The 24043-nt window shown below is 39.6% G+C and overlaps 1 long non-coding RNA gene across 1 annotated transcript; it reads right to left on the bottom strand.

Annotated features, from left to right (window-relative positions):
• Positions 1-21072: 21072 nt before the first annotated feature.
• LOC137281321 (uncharacterized) lies at positions 21073-22179 on the bottom strand. Its single transcript, XR_010956727.1, has 3 exons — positions 22142-22179; positions 21615-21705; positions 21073-21431 (listed from the first exon to the last, which is right to left on the bottom strand). It is a non-coding gene; the product is annotated as an uncharacterized lncRNA (long non-coding RNA).
• Between the last annotated feature and the right edge of the window lie 1864 nt (positions 22180-24043).

Here is a 24043-nt window from a genome sequence, read left to right as displayed (position 1 = left end):
GAAGAGAGGGAAGGAGCAACTGGGATGATGCAGATGGCATTGACATAGAACGCTGTTGCCAACGCCCTCGGATGCCATCGTGTCATGGTTATACGACGTATGTAGCGCCAAAGCGAGACTGGGGCCACCGTAGACAAACCAAAGCGTGGATGTCAACACATCACAACGCCAGTTGTAGATCGGTACCTCCTTCTTTAAGGAAGGAAGGTAACGTTCCGTTTAGTGTCTACCAGAAACAACGTCACCATCGCAAGGCATGTGTACTTAGTGGGAATGCTCCGGATCAAAGACTTTTTCGGTCAGTCATGCTTTGGGATCAGGAAGCCTCGGTTGATGCACGTCATCGTATTCAAATTCCTTTGATCTTTGGTCATGATGTCAATCACTAAATTGTCTGGTCTCGAATATTTGCAAACCGCTGCCATATAGCTGGAATATTGCTGAGTAGGATGCCAAATAACAAACAAGATACGTCAAATCCCAGCTGTCTTGATTGATGCTCTTGTCACTTGATTGTCTGGCCGAGAATCGATTATTTAAAGGTCGCCACCAAAGAGCTGGAATATCAAACAATCGCACAAATGTATGGCAGAATGGGTAACATTAACTATTATTCAAGCACTTACCAATTTCCGTTTCACATATTGTTGCATATAGCCTGCCACAAGGGATGGTGCTGAAATTCCTACTGCGTGTGTACCGGACACAGTTCTCGGTCCCTTTACGGTCAGGTTCATCCACTGCCCAGTTTAAAGATGTATCGAGTGCAGTACCGTCTGCCCATGTGTGCCCCTTTGTCTGGCTCCAGATCATAGAGACCAACCCAGACATCTGAATTCCTGCAAGATAGTTAAGCACCACAGACCTATGAAGATTCGTCTTAGAGCTGGTCACCATTAATCCATGCTTGTTTAAAGGGGCATCTAATGTGACCTAAATCTTGCCTGAACGTCAGTCGGCCATCACTGTCGGGCTAGTCGTCATGTTGAGTAGTGTTCACAAAGAAGAAGATTCTAGGGAGCATTTAATGAGGCGCGGCAAACTTAACAGCAAAGATGAATGTGAATAACAGGGAACTGTATGTCTCAAATAGTTGAGCTTAATGTTCGTCATCGGAGGATGAGTTACTGTAAATGATTCGGCGACGCTTTGCGCAGGATGCCAGTGACGCCTTCTCATCTCGGCTTGGAATTCCCACTTGTCGAGGTTCGATGTTTATGTTAAAGACTCAATCGAAAACAGCCTAAACCCTCGAACGAAGACGATTTCAAGCCTATTGTGTTCAGATTCTGGGAAGTGCTTTTGACCCCTACATAAGAAACCACGGGAGGAATGGCAGTGACAATATGTTTGTGCAGGAAGACGCGAATGGATGCGGCTGACAGTGGCAGTGAAAAAGATACAAGAGCGCCGCTCGTCTTTTGATGTTGGGTGTTACTATGCAGTCCTAACAACATACACGCAGAAGGTATTCAATCTCTGGTTAACATTCACAACTCTTCAAACCAATTGTCCGTCAATTTTGACGAAATCAATAACTTTTACGGGCGACGACATATTTGTTAACACTCATGAGAGGCCTACTAGACATATTTGTTTACGCATTTTTATAGATTGTTTTATTTTCGTTTTTATTACAGAAACTTGAGTTATCATAGAATTGAAAATAATGCTAGTAACCACACTAAATGAAATAAATTTTATCTAATTCCATGAAGTGTTTTCGTTTTACATGCTCTCGGGTGTGAGAACTTGAATGAAAATCATGAATGGAATGAGTGATGAAAGTGCTACCAGTAATGTCAAAGTTCACGCATTAGCCAATCAAATCACTCGAAGGTGTTATGACACATATGTGTGATAACACTTTGTTATGAAACACCTTTACGATGTACCACGTGGGTAACAATATTTTTTATTATAACTATTCCACACTGTTCCAATGTCTGAAGGCAATCCAGTCTAATCTTGCTGAAATACTGCAAATGCAGCGTAACACTAAACTCAATCACTCATTCACTGAGACCAAGTGAACAATGAACTCACAAACTGCCGTCCGCTTCCCATGTTGTCAAAAACAAATTGAACATCTCGAGCTGCTTGGCTGTCTTCGGTTGGAGCATTTGTTGTCCATAACGCCTGCAAACTTCATTCGTATCATTCCAAGAATGCACGTTGTTGTACAGTGTGAAGATTCTCCCGCAACTGGCATGAAGAATATATTCTGAAACATGAAGACACTTCCCTTTACATATTATTGCATGCTAAAACTGTATATCCTTTAAAGAACACCAGTTTCAGACTCCACAAATTAAAGACAATAATCTGGCGTGTCCATGTAAACAGGTACATAAATGAGTTTCAAAATTCACTGGTTTTGTTAATCACCAACAATAGTCCATGGGTTGTCATGGTCACTGACTTGGCTGACACATGCCATCGTATCCGAAATACGCAGATCGATGCTCATGCTGTTGATCCTTGGATTTACCCGTCTAGTCCACGTGTCAACGAGGTCAATAGTTCTCTCGCCTTTATAAAATGTGATACGTTGAAAGTGATTCTTTCAGTTATCGTTCTACTGAAAAGGAATCTATATTTTATGTGTCCTGGGAATTCCATTATATACGCCCTGTTTGGAATTTTTTTTTAAAAATGACTGTTATCAGAAGCTCAGATATATAACTATGTCTCAAATGGTCAAAAGAAAATTGTTGTTCTTGCTAATACCGGAAGAAATAATAAAGCACGTAACATGACATCAATAGCAATACATGCTTTCACAAGGAGATGACAACAAGAGATGGATGAGCGAGTGAGTTTAGTCTTACGCCGCACTCAGCAATATTCCAGCTGTATGACGGCAGCCTGTAAATAATCGATTCTGGACCAGACAATCCAGTGACCGATAGCATGAGCATCGATCTGCGCAGTTGTGATCCGAGGACATGTATCAACCAAGTCAGCGAGCCTGACCATCCGATCCCATTAGTCCCCTCTTACGACAATCATGGTCGCCTTTTATGGCAAGCATGGGTTTCTGAAGGCCTATTCTACTGCGGAGATGAGAAAATACATCCAAAGGAAGCTGAACGACTGTTACAGATTAACTAAATATACTGCTTCCGTAAATTCAAATATCGACATTTTATGTAAGTACTGGTCAATTTGTCATTCACATGTTTGTTAGTTATTATGAATTGAATTGTAATGTGTATGTGCTACTGTAAAAAAATATAAGAATTGTACTTTTTTCAAAATAACGACTGAAAATAGGATTCTCATTTGAGCACATCACCCTACAATTATAACCTCACTACTACCTGAAAGATATGGTATCTGCTACAGGAAACAACATCCCAGCACATTCAAAAGGTTAAAATAAACCTTTAATACAAATTTACTCGTTAGGAAGTCGCTCATTATGTCAAACAAAGCGTTGTAGTTCAGCGTTTGTAGTTTACTATTCTCAAATCTTTGTCACACAGCTTGACTTGATTGTGATCATAAACAAACATGAGCAAGCATTGCGATACCGTGAAGCATTTGCGATACATCATCAGTGACAGGGGCGTAAAAGTTAACACGTGCCATGGAAACCGTAAATAATATATCTATGGCTATAAACCAGCAGAAACAGCACTCAACCCTATCGTGTTTATTCCGGTTTGAAAGTGTTTTTGAGGAATTGATCTTTAGATTCCTAAACTCTCAAGAAGCTTTCACAGTTTATTATTGATGTCTTGAGATTGAGGTGCAGTGGAACATATCTCTTTGTAGTGTCTGTGTTAGGAATGAATAATATATGTAACTAATTTTGGGTCTATTCTGACATGACACAATATACAGACAGATCAATGCAGCAGGCATACCCGGATAAGCCTCGATTGCTCATATATGTTAAAGTTATGCTTGATTATTGACAGGCGTCTTCTTAATACCAGGTGACGGGTTTTGTTTCGCACCGCAATCACAATATTCCAGCCATGTGGAGGCGGTCTGTAAATAATCCGGTTTGGGTCTGTCAATCCAGTGATCAGTAAAATGAGCATCTGCCTTGACAACTGGGATGTGATGAAGCTTTAATCACTAGTCTAATAATCTAGGAACATAGTCAGTAAGGATCAGAGATCTGAATCCACAATCGGCACCCATGAAGAGCCACCTCCTCGTGGTGGGTGCTGGGTAACGCTAAGTGCTCTTCTTCCGTGTGGACCCGGGACAGAATGTGCCTACAGCACCCCATTGCCTGTCGTAAGAGGCGACTAAATTGGGCAACCTGTTTGCCGTGGGTTAAGTCCCGTGTCGGTGGAGGACGGGAACCTGGTGGTTGAGGGCATTTGGGCTTTCAACTGCTTTCCATTTGCCCAACACACCACTTTGGCCCTTACTGCACCTAGACGGGTGGTAGAACTGGCCCAGTTCTATCTATCGGCTGGTCACACCATGCCCTGAGCTGCAACTGTGTATGCTCAAAATTTATGAAATTGTTAATTTAATGTTTCATGCTTAGTCCTTGAGACTGTCATTTCAAATGCATCATGTTATGTATGTTTTTGCCTAGAGTCGTAAGCCCAGTAGGCGGTGGCTCATGGGCCAATCTGGTGGAATAATTACTTTTATATTATTCTACTTGAGTATATCATCCGGGTATCCTTGATGCTGCAAGCTGGAGATCCGCTTGTTTTTAGCATTGTCCTTGTGATACTACGTGGTGGGTGGGGAGCTCGGATGATGAAATCTCAACCCTAAACATGGCTTATGAAATCCCCACCAAAAATACCAAACGTCCTCTTGAAAATGATGTTGATGATGATGACCTTCGACCGTCCAGAGCAACTGACTTTTGGCCACGCTTTCTTGTGATTGAAACTGTTGACAAAACATCTCTAAAACTGAACCCGTTTGCAGTTGCCAAAGGTACTCAAGGTATTGCCGGGGAAGGTAATAACATTAAACGGTTACGTTCAGGTGCACTGCAGGTTGAGTGCGGGAAACGGCAGCAATCAGTCAATTTGTTGAGTACAGAATCGTTTGTTGGCATTCCAGTTACTGCTTCTGCTCACATGACTTTAAACACGAGCAAAGAAATCATCAGAGACCGTTACCGGTTGTTTTCTGACATGACAGAACTTGACATCGCGACTGAAATGAAAGACGAAGGTGTACTCTATGTAAAACGCTTTTCAAAACGTAAAAACAATGAAACGGTTCCAACAAATACCTACCTGTTTTCCTTTTCGTCACCAACTGCTCCCAAGTTCTTGAAGGCAGGTTACTGTATTATCACTGTTGACACCTACATTCCCAATCCGCTGAGATGCTTTAAATGTCAGACGTATGGCCATGGTGTGAATACGTGTACATTGTCTGTTGTGTGTGCTCGCTGTGGTGAGAAGACACACACAACTGAAGATTGTACAAGTACTTTTAAGAAATGCACCAACTGTTAAGGTGATCTTTCTTCTTTCTCTAAAGAATATCCAATTTGGAAAGAACAAATGCAGATCAACAAGATCAAATTTACCCAGAACATTAGTTTTTCTGATGCCAAGAAACTTGTACAGAGATCTGAGCTGACAGAAAGTTATGCTTCAGTAACCAAAACACCAATCGAGCTAAGCCCTAAAGTATCTAAATCAACCACAAGCTGCCAAACAAACTTGACTTGGATAAAAGGCAACTCTCCACAGAATCTATATCCTGCTACATCATCTCAAACTGCGGAATCAATACCTAGTACGTAAGAGGAAGTTTCACAACCGTCATCTAATCATACGTCGTCTTCTCAATCACGTTCACAGTCTCAGTCATCATCTGATAGTCAGCAAGCCGTGAAAAGCAAAACTAAACTGAAGTACGATGCTCCCAAAAAGCAAAATGGCAGAACCCCAAAAGGCTCGGAAAATAGAATTCAGCTATATAACAAATATGGATCTCTCGAGGGCATGGACGTCTCTGAAAACGTCCATTCTAGGGCCCACAGTTTGTCGCCCTCAAAAAAAGTTCGGGGTAGATCCCCAATCAACCCACCTAAAAGATAATGTCTTCTAACAATATAGTACAGTGGAATTGTAGAGGATTAAGGACTATTTTTCATGAATTACAGCTATTAGTCCAAGACTTTGCACCATCAGCTGTCTGTCTACAGGAAACGTATCTCAAACAGACACTTTTACTTTACGTCAGTTTGATGCATATCATTCTTTCTCACCTGCGGGTGATCGAGCCACCAGTGGATCATTGATCCTTGTTAAGCAGAATGTTATTCACAGCCCAGTAACACTAAAAACTAACCTTCAAGCCGTTGCAGTGAGACTAACTCTTCATATTGCTTTTACAATATGCTCACTGTATATTCCGCCTTCTTCCACACTTCATTTGTCTGATCTTCAAGCTCTTTATGATCAACTTCCGAAACCCTGCTTCATAACGGGTGATCTTAATGGCCATAATCCACTCTGGGGTGGTACAAATACCAACACTAAAGGTAAAACACTGGAAGATTTTATCTCCAATAACGATTTGTGTATATACAACGATGGTACGAGCACTTACCTGCATCCTGCAACCGGCACCTACTCTTCTCTGGATTTGTCTCTTGCAGACTCTACTGTACTTAATGAATTTGAAAGGTCAGACCACAATGACCTTTGCGGAAGTGATCACTTTCCTACGATACGATCAGGAACTTCTCCAACTGATTCTGCATCTCACACACGATGGAATTTTTCCAAAGCAGATTGGTCCTTATTTCAAACCTTATGCACATCTAGACTAAGACCCGAATGTTTCTTGGATATTACTGATCCTATTCAGGTGTTTTCTAATGCCTTAGATATAATTGCTGATGAGTGTATACCAAGGTCCTCTACAGCTCCACGGAAGCCATGGTTTAATGCAGACTGCAAAAATGCTAGGAAAGCAAGGAAAAAGGCAGAGAAATATTCACGTCATCACCCAACTGTCCATAACTTAAATAAATTTAAAACACTAAATGCGAAGGCACGTGGTACCTTCAAGCAAAACAAACGGCAATCCCGGAGGAACTATATTTCCAAAATTAATTCACGAACGCCTATGTCCAAAGTATGGAACATGATTCAGAGAATAAATGGCAAATGCACAAAATCCACTGTTCACCATCTTAAATTATCAAATTATGTTCCTGAGTTTCAGAGATATCAGAAACAACAGGAAAAGACAAAACTTAATTTTGAATCAAATAACGGTGAAGATTATAATGAAGTGTTTTCATTACATGAGTTACATACTGCTCTTGAGCAAGCTCATGACACTCCAACGGGTGATGATGATATACATTACCAGTTACTGAAACACTTACCTGAGCCATGCCTGGTCACACTTTTAGACATATTTGATAAAATATGGACGTTTGGAAAATTTCCTCCTTCATTGCGTAATGCCATTGTAGTCCCAATACCCAAACCTGGCAGGGATCTTACAGATCCATCGAATTATAGACCGATATCTCTCACTAGCTGTGTCTATAAAACCATGGAACGTATGGTTAATAATAGACTAACTTGGTATCTTGAAACCAATAACCTGATCACAAATATTCAATGTGGTTTCAGAAAAAATCGAAGTACCATTGATCATTTGCTACGTTTAGAATCCTTCATGAAAAATGCTATGGTCAATAAACAGCATGCAGTATCGATTTTCTTTGATCTCGAAAAAGCTTATGATACGACCTGGAAGCATGGTATTTTGAAGGATTTACATGACTTTGGGTTGAGAGGTCGTCTGCCCCTTTTTATATCAGAGTTTTTAACAGACAGGCAATTTCAAGTACGAGTAGGTTCAACCCTGTCTGATCATTATAATCAGGATCAGGGTGTTCCACAAGGCAGCAATTTGTCTGTTACATTATTTAGTATTAAGATCAAACGATTCCATTGATGGATCACTTTTTGTGGATGATTTTAATATTTCTTGTCGCGGTAAAAATATGCATACTATTGAACGGCAACTACAGTTGTGTCTAAATAAACAAATGGTGTCTTGAAAACGGCTTTCAATTTTCCAAGTCCAAAACAAATTGTATACATTTTTGTAGAAAATATAAGCCGCATAAGGACCCTGAATTATCTTTAAATGGCTCTCCCATCAAAGTTGTCAAGGAGGCCAAGTTCTTGGGTTTAATTTTCGATTCTCATTTAACCTTCTTACCGCACATTAAATCCCTCAAAGCTAAATGCCTGAAGGCACTAGATTTGTTGAAAGTTGTTTCCAACTCAAAGTGGGGAGGGCATCAAACTACCCTCTTACACCTATATCGATCACTGGTCCGTTCAAAACTCGACTATGGCTGAATCGTATATGGTGGAGCCTGCAAAAGCAACCTTAAAGTTCTTGATTCTGTCCACCATCAAGGCTTAAGACTTTGTCTGGGGTCTTTCAGAACTTCACCCATTGAAAGTCTCTACGTTGAGGCCGATGAACCATCTCTTACACAACGTCGTATAAAACTGTCTTTACAATACATTACTAAATTATATTCTAATGAATCTAATCCTGCCTATAACTGTATGTTCAATCCGCTTTATCAGGATTTGTATCACAAAATGTCTTCCCTTGTTCCGTCTCTAGGGCACAGAATTAAACCATTTCTTTCTTCTGCGGGCATTCAGCTGGAAAGTATATCGCCTTCCCGTCTTCTTTCTTCTCCTCCTTGACAATTGGTTAGGCCACAAGCTGAGCTAACATTAACACCATTTAAAAAATCAGAAACAAATGAATATCATGAGTTAAGAAACAAATATGACAATTACAAATTCACAGAAGGGTCCAAGAACGTTGACGCAGTATCTTGTGCCACGGTCATTGGATCCAGAACAATATCTTCTAGACTACCGGATAGTAGCTCTATTTTCACAACGGAAGCGGCACCCGTGGCGAGCCACCTCCTCGTGGTGGGTGCTGGGTAACGCTAAGAGCTCGCCAACCCCGTGTGGACCTGGGTCAGCATGGTCCATAGCACCCCATTGCTGGTCGCAAGGAGCGGCCGAATTAGGCAACCTGTTTGCCGTGGGTTGCGTCCCGTGTCGGTGGAGGACGGTAGTCTGGTGGTTGAGGGCAATGGGAGCCTGCAACCGTGTTTCCGTTGCTCAACACGCCACTTCGACCCTTACTTCACCCTGTGCATGGACAACATTCGTATGCACTTATTGTATTGTGTACACGTTTTGATATTGGATTTTCGTGTTTCAAATTATATACTATACTATACGTTTGCCTAGAGTCCTATGCCAGAAGGCGGTGGCTCATGGGCCAATCTGGTGATATGGACCGCTGATTACTGAGTTTCTACGGGAAAATGCCACGGGCCGGACCAGCCTGACATTGCTCCTGTTATTTACAACAGCTTTTCATGTCCGTATTTCTGGAGTATGGTATTCCTGTAACCCTGATGCCGTAGGCTGGCTTCCACTACAGCACCGTCCTAGTTGACACTCGATGGCGGGTGGGGAGCAGGGATGCTGAACCTTATTCTTACAACATGGCTTTACCTACACACTCTGGTTCGTTGAAAACTAACAAACGTAAGCATTTAGATTCTCTGTCATCTGATGAAGATGCCTGTTCACAAGTTCCAACGTCTTGGCCAAGGTTCATAGTTATTACATCTGCTGACGGAAATCCCCTAAAACTAAATCCCTTTGCAATTTCTAAGGGAATCCAAAGTATCTGTGGGGAAGTGAAAAACGTCACCCGTCTTCGTTCTGGCTCAATCCTCGTGGAATGTGATCGGCGACAGCAGTCTGTTAATCTGTTGAGTGTTGAGCATTTTGTTAACTTAAAAGTTGTTGTCTCTGCGCATAAGTCACTCAATTCTTGCAAAGGCATAGTGAGAGATCGTGCTCACTGTCTGTCGGACATGACAGAGGAGGACATAGCAAATGAACTGACATCTCAAGGTGTAACTGCCGTAAAGCGCTTTACTAGAAAAACAGAAGCTGGAAATGTTGTGAACACTCACACATATCTTTTCACCTTTTCATTATCAAAACTTCCCACATCAATAAAAGCTGGTTACTTTAACATTGGAGTGGAGACCTACATCCCGAATCCACTCCGTTGTTATAAGTGTCAACGGTTTGGCCATGGAGCCAGATTTTGCACTGGACCGACAAGATGCTTCCGCTGCAGTGGAACTCATGAGAGTTCCGAGTGTACGAATGAGATTCAGTGTGCCAACTGTGATGGTCCGCACTTGTCCTCTTCCAAGACCTGTCCAGCTTTTGAGCACGAAACAAAAATATTACAACTTAAATGTACCAACAACATCTCTTATAGTGAAGCAAAAAGGTTACTCTCAGCGTCTTCTCCTTACACTAAAACATTCTCAGCTGCTGTGTCTTCCACGCGTCGAACTCCACCAATGTCAACGACATCAACTCAAACTGACATCTCTTGGGTACGTGATGACCAGAGCAACTATGGCAATACATCAGTATTAACATCTGCCACACAAACAGACATTCCATCCACAACTCATCCTAAACCATTAGATAGAGAGGCTACAAATGTAAATATCAATCAGGATGACGCTCATGTATCTAGAAAATCAAAAAAGCAAATGAGGAGAAAGGCCAGGGCACTCCAGCACTTGGAGGAACTTTCTCCAACACAATCCCCTGTAGAGGTTCAAAATATGTTTGATCCTCTGGAGATGGAGGTGAATCCCTCACTCCCAGGCAGTGGGAATAGGACGTCCTCCCGTTCTCGATCTCCAGTTGAACCTCCGTAAACGGTTTCATGACAGACTACACTTTGCTGCAGTGGAATTGCAGAGGACTGAAGAATAACTTCAATGAAATACAATTACTAATACAAGATCATCAGCCGTCAGCATTATGTCTCCAGGAGACATACCTCAAACATTCCGATACCTTTAACTTACGTCGGTACAGCGATTACCATTCCTTTTCCCCTCCTGGGGATAAAGCTACTGGAGGCACTTCTATTTTAGTGCGGCAGGGTATCATTCACAGCCGTGTCCCACTTCATACAAATCTTCAGACTGTTGCCGTTCGTTTAACTCTCCACATTGCATTAACTCTGTGCAGCTTATATATCCCTCCTTCGTCTTCTATTCGACTATCGGACCTTCAGAATCTCTATGATCAGCTTCGAAAGCCATGTGTTATTATGGGGGACCTCAACGGGCATAATCCGCTTTGGGGAAGTGCCCATACTAATGATAAAGGTAAAATCATCGAGGAATTTATTTCCAATAATGATTTATGTATTTCAAACGACGACTCAGCCACCTATTTACATCCAGCTACGGGAACATATTCTTCCCTGGATCTGACACTCACTGATTCTACCTTATATAATGAATTTGAATGGGTGGTCCATGATGACCTATGTGGGAGTGATCACTTCCCCACCATTCTCAAAAACATCAGTTCTGGTGATGATCCACCTGTATCAAGAAGGAACTTTGCCAGGGCTGATTGGTCTTTATATCAGACTCTATGTGTTGAACACTTGAAGCACGATCTTTTTAGGAACAGTGAAGATCCTATACAGTTGTTTTCGGATACACTAAATGACATTGCTGATAAAGCAATTCCTAAGTCCTCTGCAATTCCCCATATTCGTAAACCATGGTTTACCAATGAATGTAAACAGGCCAGAAAATGTAGGAAGAAGGCTGAAAAATATTTTCGAAAACATCCTACTGTCCATAACCTAGACAAAGTAAAAATTACTAATGCCAAGGCAAGACGTACCTTTAAGCAAAATAAGCGTCAGTCGTGGCGAAATTATGTTTCCAAAATAAATTCACGTACACCCATCTCAAAGGTGTGGAATATGATGCAAAGAATAAAGGGCAAAGGTTCCAAATCAACTGTCCACCATCTGAAGGACGGTGATAATATATTAACTAATACAACTGATATTGCCAATAAACTTGGTGTAACTTTAGCCAAGCATTCATCTTCATTAAATTATATCCCTGAGTTTCAAAAGTACCAGAAACAACAGGAGAAGAAAAACATCAATTTCAACTCGGACAATGGTGAAGACTATAATGAATTGTTTTCATTACATGAGCTCCATACCGCCCTTGAGCAAGCTCGTGATACAGCTACAGGATCTGATAATATTCACTATCAGCTCCTAAAGCATTTGCCCGAATCATGTTTAGAAATTCTTTTAGACATTTTTGATCAAATATGGACTTCTGGGAATTTCCCAACTTCGTGGCGTAATGCCATTGTTGTCCCTATACCAAAGCCTGGCCGGGATCACACTGATCCATCTAATTACAGACCAATCTCCTTAACGAGTTGTGTCTGTAAAACCATGGAACGAATGGTAAACAATAGACTAACATGGTTTCTTGAAACCAATAATCTTATAACAAATATCCAGTGTGGTTTCAGGAAAAACCGGAGTACAATTGATCATTTGGTACGACTAGAATCATTTGTTAAAAATGCTCTAGTAAATAAGCAACATGCAGTGTCGATATTCTTTGATCTTGAAAAAGCGTACGATACCACCTGGAAACATGGTATTTTAAAAGATTTACATGATTTTGGTTTGAGGGGTCGTTTACCTCTTTTTATATTACAATTTTTAAGTGACAGGCAATTTCAAGTCAGAGTGGGTTCAACCCTGTCTGACCATTATCATCAGGATCAGGGGGTCCCACAGGGCAGTATTTTGTCTGTAACACTTTTTAGTATCAAGATAAATAGTTTATCCAAGGTTTTAAATGATTCAATCGATGGATCATTATTTGTGGATGATTTTAATATTTCTTGTCGAGGTAAAAATATGCATACTATCGAACGGCAATTGCAATTGTGTTTAAACAAAATAAATAAATGGTGTCTAGAAAACGGCTTTAAATTTTCTATGTCAAAAACTAATTGTATACACTTTTGTAGAAAATATAAGCCACATAAGGACCCAGAACTGTTTTTAAATGGCTCTCCCATCAAAGTTGTTAAGGAGGCCAAGTTCTTAGGTCTAATTTTCGATTCCCACTTAACCTTTTTGCCGCATATCAAATCACTAAAAACAAAATGCCTGAAGGCCCTCGATTTACTGAAAGTGGTATCCAACTCAAAGTGGGGAGGCGATCAAGCAACTCTCCTACATCTATACAGATCACTTGTCCGTTCCAAACTCGATTATGGCTCCATCGTATATAGTGGAGCTTGCAAAAGCAACCTTAAACTTCTTGATTCTGTCCATCACCAAGGTTTAAGACTTTGTCTTGGGTCTTTTAGAACATCACCTATCGACAGTCTCTACGTTGAGGCTGATGAACCATCTCTTGAGCAGCGCCGTATAAAATTAGCTTTACAGTACACTACTAAATTGTACTCCAATGAATCTAACCCTGCGTTTAATTGTGTCTTCAATCCCCTTTATGAAGATTTATACAACAAGAAATCTTCTCTGGTTCCACCTCTAGGGCATAGAATTAAACCATTTCTTTCTTCGGCCGGCATTGAACTGGAAAACATAGCTCCTTCCCGTCTTCTTTCTTCTCCTCCTTGGCAGTTGGTTAGGCCACAAGTCGACCTAACATTAACTTCATTTAAGAAATCAGAAACAAATGAATTACAATACAAACAAGAATACAATCAATTAAAAAACAAATATGGCAATTACAAATCCTTATTTACAGACGGATCCAAGAGCGGTGGCGCAGTAGCATGTGCCACTGTCATTGGATCCAGAACAATATCTTATAGACTACCAGATAACAGTTCTATTTTCACAGCAGAAGCAAACGCCATATTAACAGCCCTCAAATATATTAAAAAACACCCTAAATACCACCAATATATAATCTTTTCTGACTCTCTTTCTTGCCTTCAGGCGATTGAAAATGTCTCTTGTAAACATCCACTTTTACTTGAAATTATTGAATTGTATAACGATCTCGCTACTGGCCAGTGCGACATCGTCCTTTGTTGGTTACCCGTAGGCACGTAGGCACCCGTCACGTAGGCATTTCTGGTAACACAATGGCCGATCTTGCTGCTAAGGCAGCACTCAACAAATCTGTGACACCACTTCTGATTCCATACTCAGACTATAAAGCTACAATTAGATCTTATATCCGTGATCTAATGCAGAAGAAGTGGGACACCCAAATGGGTGTTAATAAATTACATGAAATAAAACCGTATATTGGTTACACCTACTTGGGTTGTCAGTCCAGGTTTGAGAAGGTTGTTATGCGACGATGTCGCATTGGCCATACTAGATACACTCACGAATATATACTTAAAGGTGAGAATCCTCCGTTTTGTATCCCTTGTGATGAGGGAATCACGGTCAAGCATATCTTGCTTGACTGTATTGATTTTGCCATCACAAGGGAGAAATATTTTCATGTCAAAACAATGAAGGATCTTTTTAATGTTAATTATCATTTAATCATTGAATTTTTAAAGGAAATAGAATTATTACATAAATTTTGAATAATATGTTTTGTAAATAGAAAGTTGATATTTTAACCATGGTGGTAAGAATTGTCAACTGCGATTGTTAGTGGCTGTACCCTCAAAGGGGGTTAAAGTAGCGTAAAATTATTGTCCCCCTGAGAGGATACGTAAGTCCCAAAACTTTCAAAGTGAAATCTAAACTGACCAATTTTTAATCGTAGTATTTTTGTCATTTTATATTTCGGCTACATTTTCCTACAATCACCAACGGCTGAGGGCATGGTGTAAATCCAGCTAGGGTCCATGCAGGTAGCAAAAGTAATGTAAGTCCCCATGGTCCCTAGTATGGTGATCTGCCTTCAGTTGTTGGCGATCTACAGCCCGTATTTTATATTGTATTGTCCAAACAGTGGTATTTGTTTTAACTCTCCACACTAGTTTTAAATGTAACTGTGATATTCTAGTTGTTTTACTGTCCTCTGACGACAGGTGTTTATAATGTATACATATTTCATTTCAATATAGAAATGTTCTCGTCACGATATGGCTGAAATATTGCCGATGTGACGTTACATATTAACTCACTAACTCACTAACTCACTAACTCACAACGGAAGCTAACGCCATATATAACGGCTCTTAAATATATTGAAAGACATCCTAAATATAAACAGTGCATCATCTATTCAGACTCTCGCCTTTTGTTGGTTACCAAGTCACGTAGGAATTTCTAGGAACATGATGGCCAATCTTGCTGCCAAGGCAGCACTCAACAAATCTGTGACACCACTTCTTATTCCATACTCTGATTACAAAGCTAGCATTAGAACTTACATCCGTGATCTGATGCAGAAGAAGTGAGACACCCAAGTAGGTATAAATAAATTACATGAAATAAAGCCGTATATTGGTTACACCTACTTGGGCTGTCAGTCCAGATTTGAAGAGGCCGTTATGCGACGATGTCGTATTGGTCACACCAGATATACGCATAAATACCTTTTGAAAGGTGAGGATCCTCCATTTTGTATCCCTTGTGATGAAGGAATCACGGTCAAGCATGTCTTGCTTGACTGCGTGGAATATTCCATCGCAAGGGATACCTATTTAAATCACGTAGTATGAAGGACCTTTTTACTAATATCAGTTCTCATTTAATTATTGGATTTTTAAAAGAATTAGATTTATTAAATAAATTGTAAATAGATAATTTTTTATTATCGGAAGTTTAAATTGGTAGCTGTGCTTGTTAGTGCCTGTATCCTCAAAGGGGGTTGAAGTACTGTATAATTACTGTCCTCCTGAGAGGGTACGTAAGTCCAGAAACATTCAAAGTAAATTCTAAATTTCCACGTTTTTAATCGTAGTATAAGTGGGTTTTTTTATTGTATGGCTAGATTTCCCAAATTGCTGACGGCTGAGGGGATGATGTAAATCCAGCTAGGGTCCATGCAGGTAGCAAAGGTAATGTAAGTCCCCATGGTCCCTAGTATGGTGGTCTACCTTCAGTTGTTAGCAATCTATAGCCCAGTTTTATATTGTATTGTCCTCTATCGATAAATTGTTTTAGGCATAGCTACTGGTTTTACATTCTTTTCTGTGATGTTCTAGTTGTTTTACTGCCGTTCGTCGACAGGTTTTTATAATACTCATATATTCCATTTTAATGTTACGTTCCCGTCACGATATGGCTGAAATATTGCCGATGTGACATTAAATTTTAAATCACTCACTCACTGAATCCACAATCCCACGTTCCTGGCGAGCCCAACGGAAGTACCTCGAGAACACTGCTCACTCGCAGTCAGCAATATTCCAGCTATACGATGTGGTTTATGAAAAGTAAAGTCTTGACCAGATAATCCAGCGATCAAAAGCAGGAGCATCGATCTAAGCAACTGGGATACGACAATTTGTGTCAACGAAGTCAATGAGTCTGACCCCCCCGATCCTGTTAGTTACCTCTCAAGACAAGCAGTTTGTTACTGAAGATTTTAACTCAGCTCTTCATGGATGGAGAATAGAGCGGGATACGTGCGAAGTTAATGGTTTAGATTTTTTATAATGAATGATGGACAGGAGTGCGCTATGTATGATCATTCAACAAAACATGTGGGGATCTGACATTCAACGGCAAACGTAGTATATGGAGACTCCAAAGCCTTGTGTGTATTGCAAGAAAGATTTTGTCTATCTATAAAAAAAAAAGTCGACCAAAATTGTTCCTTTTCATCCAGTGCCACCACTTATTTCCAATGAGTTACTCATGTGGAATAGTATAAACAATAGGGGTACAGGACCACACCATATAACCCAAGAATATAAAACTATCCTTCCCTCAATCATATATACTCATGGAAAAATTTAAGGGAACGCATATTTCTCAGGGCAATTCAAAATTCTGTTTACTAACTTCAGTGCCATGTATTATTGTTTTCGTGAAGAGCAGTTCACTCAAACACACCATAATGCTTTCCATGCACGTGTACTACATGCTCTTAAAGTTACATGCACTTAGATTTACACGTGACATATATGTGCATTGTCAAACACAATGGTTAAAAACATTGTTAACTCATTAACCCCAGAGCCACTGGAGCCCCATGCTGATTGCCTGCCTGGCTGTGACAGGACTAACTAGGGCTATTCATGACGGATATCCCTGGCAGGTTTCAGAGATTACTGGAAACTGTGTCGTCATATGAGCAAGTCCTGATTGTTTAATTGTGTTGTAAAGATATATGTTGAAAGAAAGCAGGAGTGAATACATGTCATATATGCAACGTATATATTACGTAATTTTATTGCACTTTCTCTTGTAGACTTTTGGTGGTGTGTGCATGTGTATTTTCTAAACACATGTTTGTATTCTTTGTATGTAAGACATGCTTAAACAAAACGTCCCTCTCATATCATTGTGTGAGGTTAAATTGTTCAAAACATCTATGTCAATGGCAGTAAGGGAGAATTTACACACATGCCTAATAATCTTCTAGGAAAGAAGCGTTTTCGCTGATACGTTGCTAGTGTATACTGAATATTTTAAGGTAAGTACTAATAAGCTAGTGTGTGACGTACATGGAACAGATTCACAGTTTGTCACTTTTCTTCATCTAGATTTAACGCATAAAATATATGTTATCACAATAACATACATGTATACAGATTGTATAATGTTATTCCTTGCACATACATAAGACAAAGGGTCATGGGATGGGGCGTCATCAAAGTTCCCAAATAGGACGTTTTGTATCTCAATATAGTCCCTGATTTTTTATCTATGACCAATCGTATCGAGGGATACCTGTCACATAGGAAATGACAGGTGATGGTGCGTGGGCTAAATTTCTGAAGAACACGTTCGGTCACTAGACAGCTTACATACAGATTGACTAAAGGTTAGATTGTTGACCAATCGATATGCTAGATTTCGGCTTTATCAACTATAGCTATCATGAAATAGTTTGTGTATCGTGAACATACATGGTCGTAAGGATGCCTGAAATGTACAAGCAAGGACTAACAACCACTTTGACGAGTTTATTTTTCTTTGAAGCGCTCATAGCGTGACAATCTGATTATTTTCACCCCGGATAACCCTATCCAACCTTTGAGTAGAGATAGTATTTATTTGCATATACATTTTGCGCACACTACTTGTACATCAAACATAATAGCAGCTGAACATTTCAATATAATCTGCACATTGTTATGAATAAATATCATAATTCAAGTACATGTACTATAGAATTCAAAACAGCTACAAAAAGATACTGATTTATTGTGATGCATACATCATAATCTCCCCAAATATTTATGAAGATGTGCATACTTATTTTTGTTTTGAAAGAAAACAAGGTTCAGAAGGTTGGCAATGGGCGTGACTCCACAAAACAGGTTGTCCAATGATCTAACAGCGCATTAGTTTGTTTTACACTTGTCACGGGACAAAACTTTACCTGGACATGTATTCGGCCAGAGGCTGTTATTTTGAGGTTGAAAGAGGTGTTCATGTATCTCATTTAGTGTTGTCTGATTGAATGATTGGCACCCGTGGCGAGCCACCTCCTCGTGGTGGGTGCTGGGTAACGCTAAGAGCTCGTCGACACCCCCGCTGTGGACCCGGGGGGATATTTGGTCCACCAACCCGTTTGCCGTGGGTTGCGGCCCTGTGTCGGCGGAGGAGGGGATCCTGGTGTTTGAGGGCAATAGGAGCTTGCAACCATGTTCCTGTTGCTCAATACACCACATTGGCCCTGACTTCGCCTAGACAGGTGGTTGAATGGGCCCGGTTCAACCAATCGGCTGGTCATGCCAAGCCCCGTGCATGGAGTTTATGTTGAAATTTGCACAAACTGTGGAATTGTTTATATTTTGGTCTTGGCGCCCTTGGTTTAAGTAATATTATTTAACTATAATTTTGTTTACATGAACTTTGCCTAGAGTCTTATGACCAGAGGGCGGTGGCTCATGGGCCAATCTTGTGGTGCATATCTCTAATGCTACTGCTTGAGCATATCCTCTTGGTATCCTTGGTGCCGCCTGCTGGAGGCCCACAGGCATTAGACATCGTCCTTGTTGACACTCCGTGGAGGGTGGGGAGCCAGGAGGATGAAACACAAATCTATTACCATGGCAAACCAAAACCCCCAAAAGCAAAAACGTTATCACATTGATGGTACTGATGATGAGGATGATATCATTACCAGACTCTGTTACTCTGAACGTAACACATGGCCTCGATTCATTGTCGCTGAATCAAGTGAGAAAAAGTTGACATCTTGTTCTACCTTTCTGCTAGAGAAAGCAATTCAAGGAATTGCTGGGACTGTCAAGAATGCTACAAAAACTCGATCTGGTTCAATTCTCATAGAATGTCTAAAGAGAGAACAAGCGGCCAATCTTCTGGAAGCAAATTCATTCGCAAATATCTCTGTAAAATGCTATGCTCACAAATCTTTAAATTTTAGCAAAGGACCGAGACAGAGATAAGTGTCTTGCTGATCTGTCAACCGATGACATTGTTAGTCAGCTGCGTATGCAAGGAGTGGTCGAGGCTAAGCGATTCAGCTTTAAAAAGGACGGAATATATCTACCCACAAATACTTACTTGCTTACGTTTGATGTACCCAGTTTACCTCAATCAATTAAAGTAGGATGCTCCTCTATGAAAATTGACATGTATGTTCCAAATCCACTGAGATGTTTTCACTGTCCACGGCAAAAATAACCTGGTTTCCGCAGTGCGGAAACCTGATGGAAAGTGGACTGAAACTTAAGTTTCCACCAAGAATCCAGTGAGTTTCCGTTCTTTTACACTGAGTTTCCGCAATGACGGAAACTGTCAATTACCCACTTTCTAAGGGTTTCCGCACGGTATCCGTTACCCATGCTCCAACAAGTTTCCGTTGAGTTTCAGTTAAGTTAGAGATCCATCAGGTTTCCGCAGGGTTTCAGGCACCAAGACTCCATCAGGTTTCCGCAGAGTTTCAGTTACCAAGACTCCATCAGGTTTCCGCAGAGTTTCTGTTGCCAGAAAACTTTCCACAGCATTTCATTTACTCAGGTTCACAGGAGTCATTCAATGTGTGTCATTGCATATAACATTCTTGTTACTCCTGGTTGGCAAAGACAATATAAGGAGTTTGTGTACAATCATCACGTATACATAAAGAAAAACAAAAGATACAATAAGATTCACTGTTTTATTTTCAGACAAATATGGATCAAACATATATCTAATAAATAATAAAAAGATATAGCACTAGATAACAGATCAATATTTGTCACTTATGACAAAAATATTTCTAAAAACATGCTATAACAGTTGCATCCCTTGACTCCTCCTGCACCTCCTCACGCTGACACAGAAAAACACACCCCAGTCAGTCAATGCTAAACATATAATAACACACACCATGCAATACAATACAACAATGAAATAAAATGCAATAAAGAACTTAGGTTACATTGAAAGTACAAAAAATGTATTTAAAGTAAATAAAGGTCTCTTGGAAAATAGATAAAAATTAAGATTGAATAAAATTGTATTAATTGAAATAAAATCAGAATATCAAAACTATTAAAGTTTTACATTGAGAATAATTCAAATTTAATTGATCACAGATAAAATTACGTTCATGTGATCGATTAGCTATTTACTAGCCCACTTGGGCATCCTTGAGCGGATATCTCTGTCATTGTGGTTGGATGCCGCATCCTGGTCTTCATGTTGGCCTTAGCTTTGGTGGTGGCGTTGAAAATTGTGGCTGAGTCCAGTGCAGACATCTTGAGTTTAGATTCCCAGGTAAAGGGGTAAGGGAGCAATGAATTGGCATCTTCTTCATCACTCACAACTGGTGAAGTCATTTCCAAGGTAAGTATAGTTGAAACCCTTTCCTTTCGTCGATCTGGCCAGTCAATAGTTTTCAGGCTTTTCATGCGCAGTGCAATTTTCTGAAAATTAAACAAAAATCAATCAACAGATAAACCATAATGCCAAGATGGATTGCAAATTATTAAAAAGGAAGTGTCGTGAAAAATTATTTACTTCATTAATCACCCCAACACAAATTAAGCAGTTTATCACATTTAATGACATATCCTATTTTCTTATGGACACACAATCTGTTGCTCTGAAGTGACATGAAGTCACTGAAGTGTAATAACATGTTTATATATCACCATTAACTGACTTGATTCTTATGTTATGATTTATGAAATTATGATCTGAATCATGTGTTACATATCTTAAGAATGTAAAAAGCAATAATCCATAAACATTTTAAATGTATATTTCCGGAACTTAGAATCTGTCACACATTGTAATGAGAAGAATTGTTACATGTTATTATTCGAATAGATATACTTATGGATTTCATTCTTTTTGTTTTTTTGCTGCTGTTCTGTGTGACACTTTCTTTCCGGTTTCTTGTCTACTGAGATCATCACGCCTGTTCCGCCACACTCTACAAAGCGCTTCTGAAAATAAATGTTTAAAGTACTATACAGCATGTTTCACACATTTTAGTTCATCTGTTAGGCAAAGGTATTTATATATGCCATGCTGGCTTGGTTACTGAAGTTAACATCCATAAATCTGTCTTTACACTATTATTTAAATCATTAACTATTTATAATGACAGGCAGGTGAGTGAAAATTACCTTCACAAGATCCTATTGACCATCCTTGGTCGTGATATAGTCACTTGTTTCTTTGACTACTATATTCATAGAGTCCTCGTCATCGGCTTTACTGAAATAAAAATAAATGTCATTTTTCTTGCACTTCATTCAATCATGCATTCAACACAATGTCTATTAAAATTAACCATCGTCAGTGAAAATTATACAACCAAGTAAACTGCAGATTTATAACTTTGAATACATATATTGTTCTGAAAGTTTACCATTTTGTAGTTAAATGATTTAAAATAACTTCCAAAAAGGCTAACCATCCTTTGTGTTATTTCGTGCAAATTCTATGTACATCCTGTTTGCCAAAGTTATGCAACCGGTAAGTGAACAACTGACATAAAGATCATGATAAAAGAAGTTTAGTTATATCACATGACATAACCTTGCAGCAATTAAGCATTGTAAAATCAAGGGGTCAGTTTGATGGCAATTTCACACAGGTGTAATGTTAAACTGATTTAGTTTACCGGCTATTCAAATCCATTTGCACATACCTTCGATAGACAAGGGTGATCCTCCAGGAGCAGTCGTGTCCAGATTTTTCTCACAACAGCCTAAAAGATTAAATCAAATACGTTAAATATAACAGGTATATATATATGATTATGCTCAACACGTATGTATTAAATTATTGAAAAATTACATGAAATTGTAAATGTATCCTACGCAGAGCTAACAGTTTCTTATATGAATTTAGTGTTTGCCTCAAATAGTTCAGAAACGCATCTGACCCCTCTGAGCGAATTTGGGGGTAAACAATTTCATTTCACTAATGATCCAGGATTGCATTTAATAAATTACACCGAAATGTTGCCATTGTAAAAGCCCATCATTTTTATCATTCTTTAAAATATATCTGAATTGGTGAAATACATCTTGCAATACCCAGTAAACCCATGAGTGAACCACTACATATGGCGGATCTTTTTGATGCAGATCGTAATTCATCCCCCCCCCCCCCCCCCCCCACCACACACACACACACACACCTTTTGTACAAGTGTTAACCGAGTTGCAACGCTAAAATTTGCAAACTATTAACAGGAGCACTAAAATCAAAAGTCTGCCCCTTTAAACTTAAATAAATACTTGTGGTTAGTACTAAGATAGTTACTTACAAATACAAGCTTGGTGTATTCTATACCATGTCGATCTATTGAAATGGAATATAAACAAACTTATTTTTCAGGCCTATTTTACTTAGATTTAACGATAACATTTGAAAATAATACGAGCGAAAATATACATTCGCGGGATAAACTTTATAATCTATCCGGATTTCTGTCATTAACGCAATATTTCTTTAAACGTTATTTACAATAAAATACCCTCGGTCTTACCTGACACATCCGAGGTACTCCGAGTTGCTCGCATCCGTTCTCTGCTTTCTTCTCCAAGTCGCGAATTCTTTCGTCGAGTGCTTTTGGGGAAAGTGAGGTGGCCATGGCAAAGTTTACACGACGCAGCCATCTTATGCTTAAAGTTTTGAAAAATAATTGCTAGGAAAACAAATTTGTTCCCACCCGCCAAACAAGATGGCGTCTCGCTAACACTCACGGGAAATAGACAGTTTTGTCATTGTGTTTTTTTAAATAAATCTAATGTGACCATTTGACAGTAGATTTCCTCGTTCTACAACAAAAGAGGAAGGTACACCCTGTTGTGAGTTGTTTTGTTAACAATTAGATAGTCTCGCGTGGACGTGATCCTGTCGCCATTCGTTTATTTGTTTACATTGCCGACATCAAAGGGGAGTGTGAAAAGTGGAATTCAGCGGATTGAATGTAAGTACTCAAAGTGACAACAGTGAGCAGTTATGGTTTTAGCAGTCTTTTCATCGCATTAGCGTCACGGATTGCTTTTCTCAGTGTCAAGCATCAATATGTAGACCTTGTGATTATTAACAGTGATTAATTGTGAAAACATGTTCACCTTACTTTAACATGCCCGAGCGTCATGAGTCCTACTGATTTAGCACTCATGGGAAACTTTATTGTGGCAAATAAGTTATTTTCTAAAATCCTGTCAGGAGAAGGTAGTATCCGGATATATTTCTGCTGGATGGACACCCCCCCCCCCCCCCCCCCCGTACCATGTAAGTAATTTACGCACTGTGCTCACAACATGCACGGGGGTTAGAAATATTAACATTGTTTGTTCTTTTCAGTTATACACCCAGATCTACTATCCCTATCTACCCTTTAAGTTAACTTTACTACTATTACTAATATAATTTGGTGATGTGTCACAATTTCTTTGAAACCTTAATTCATTTGTCAATGTGAATGAAGAATGAAGCACAATCCCACTGACCCTTTGGCTATGATTTGTACATGCATAATTTCTGTAGACTATTCGTGGCACTTTCTGCTGCAGGGACACAGTTCTTTGTGGAC

This window comes from Haliotis asinina, chromosome 4, assembly GCF_037392515.1.
Source record: "Haliotis asinina isolate JCU_RB_2024 chromosome 4, JCU_Hal_asi_v2, whole genome shotgun sequence".
Lineage (NCBI taxonomy): Eukaryota > Metazoa > Mollusca > Gastropoda > Lepetellida > Haliotidae > Haliotis > Haliotis asinina.
The sequence above is the reverse complement of the archived record's forward strand: the minus strand, read 5'-3'. Positions and strand labels throughout refer to the sequence as shown.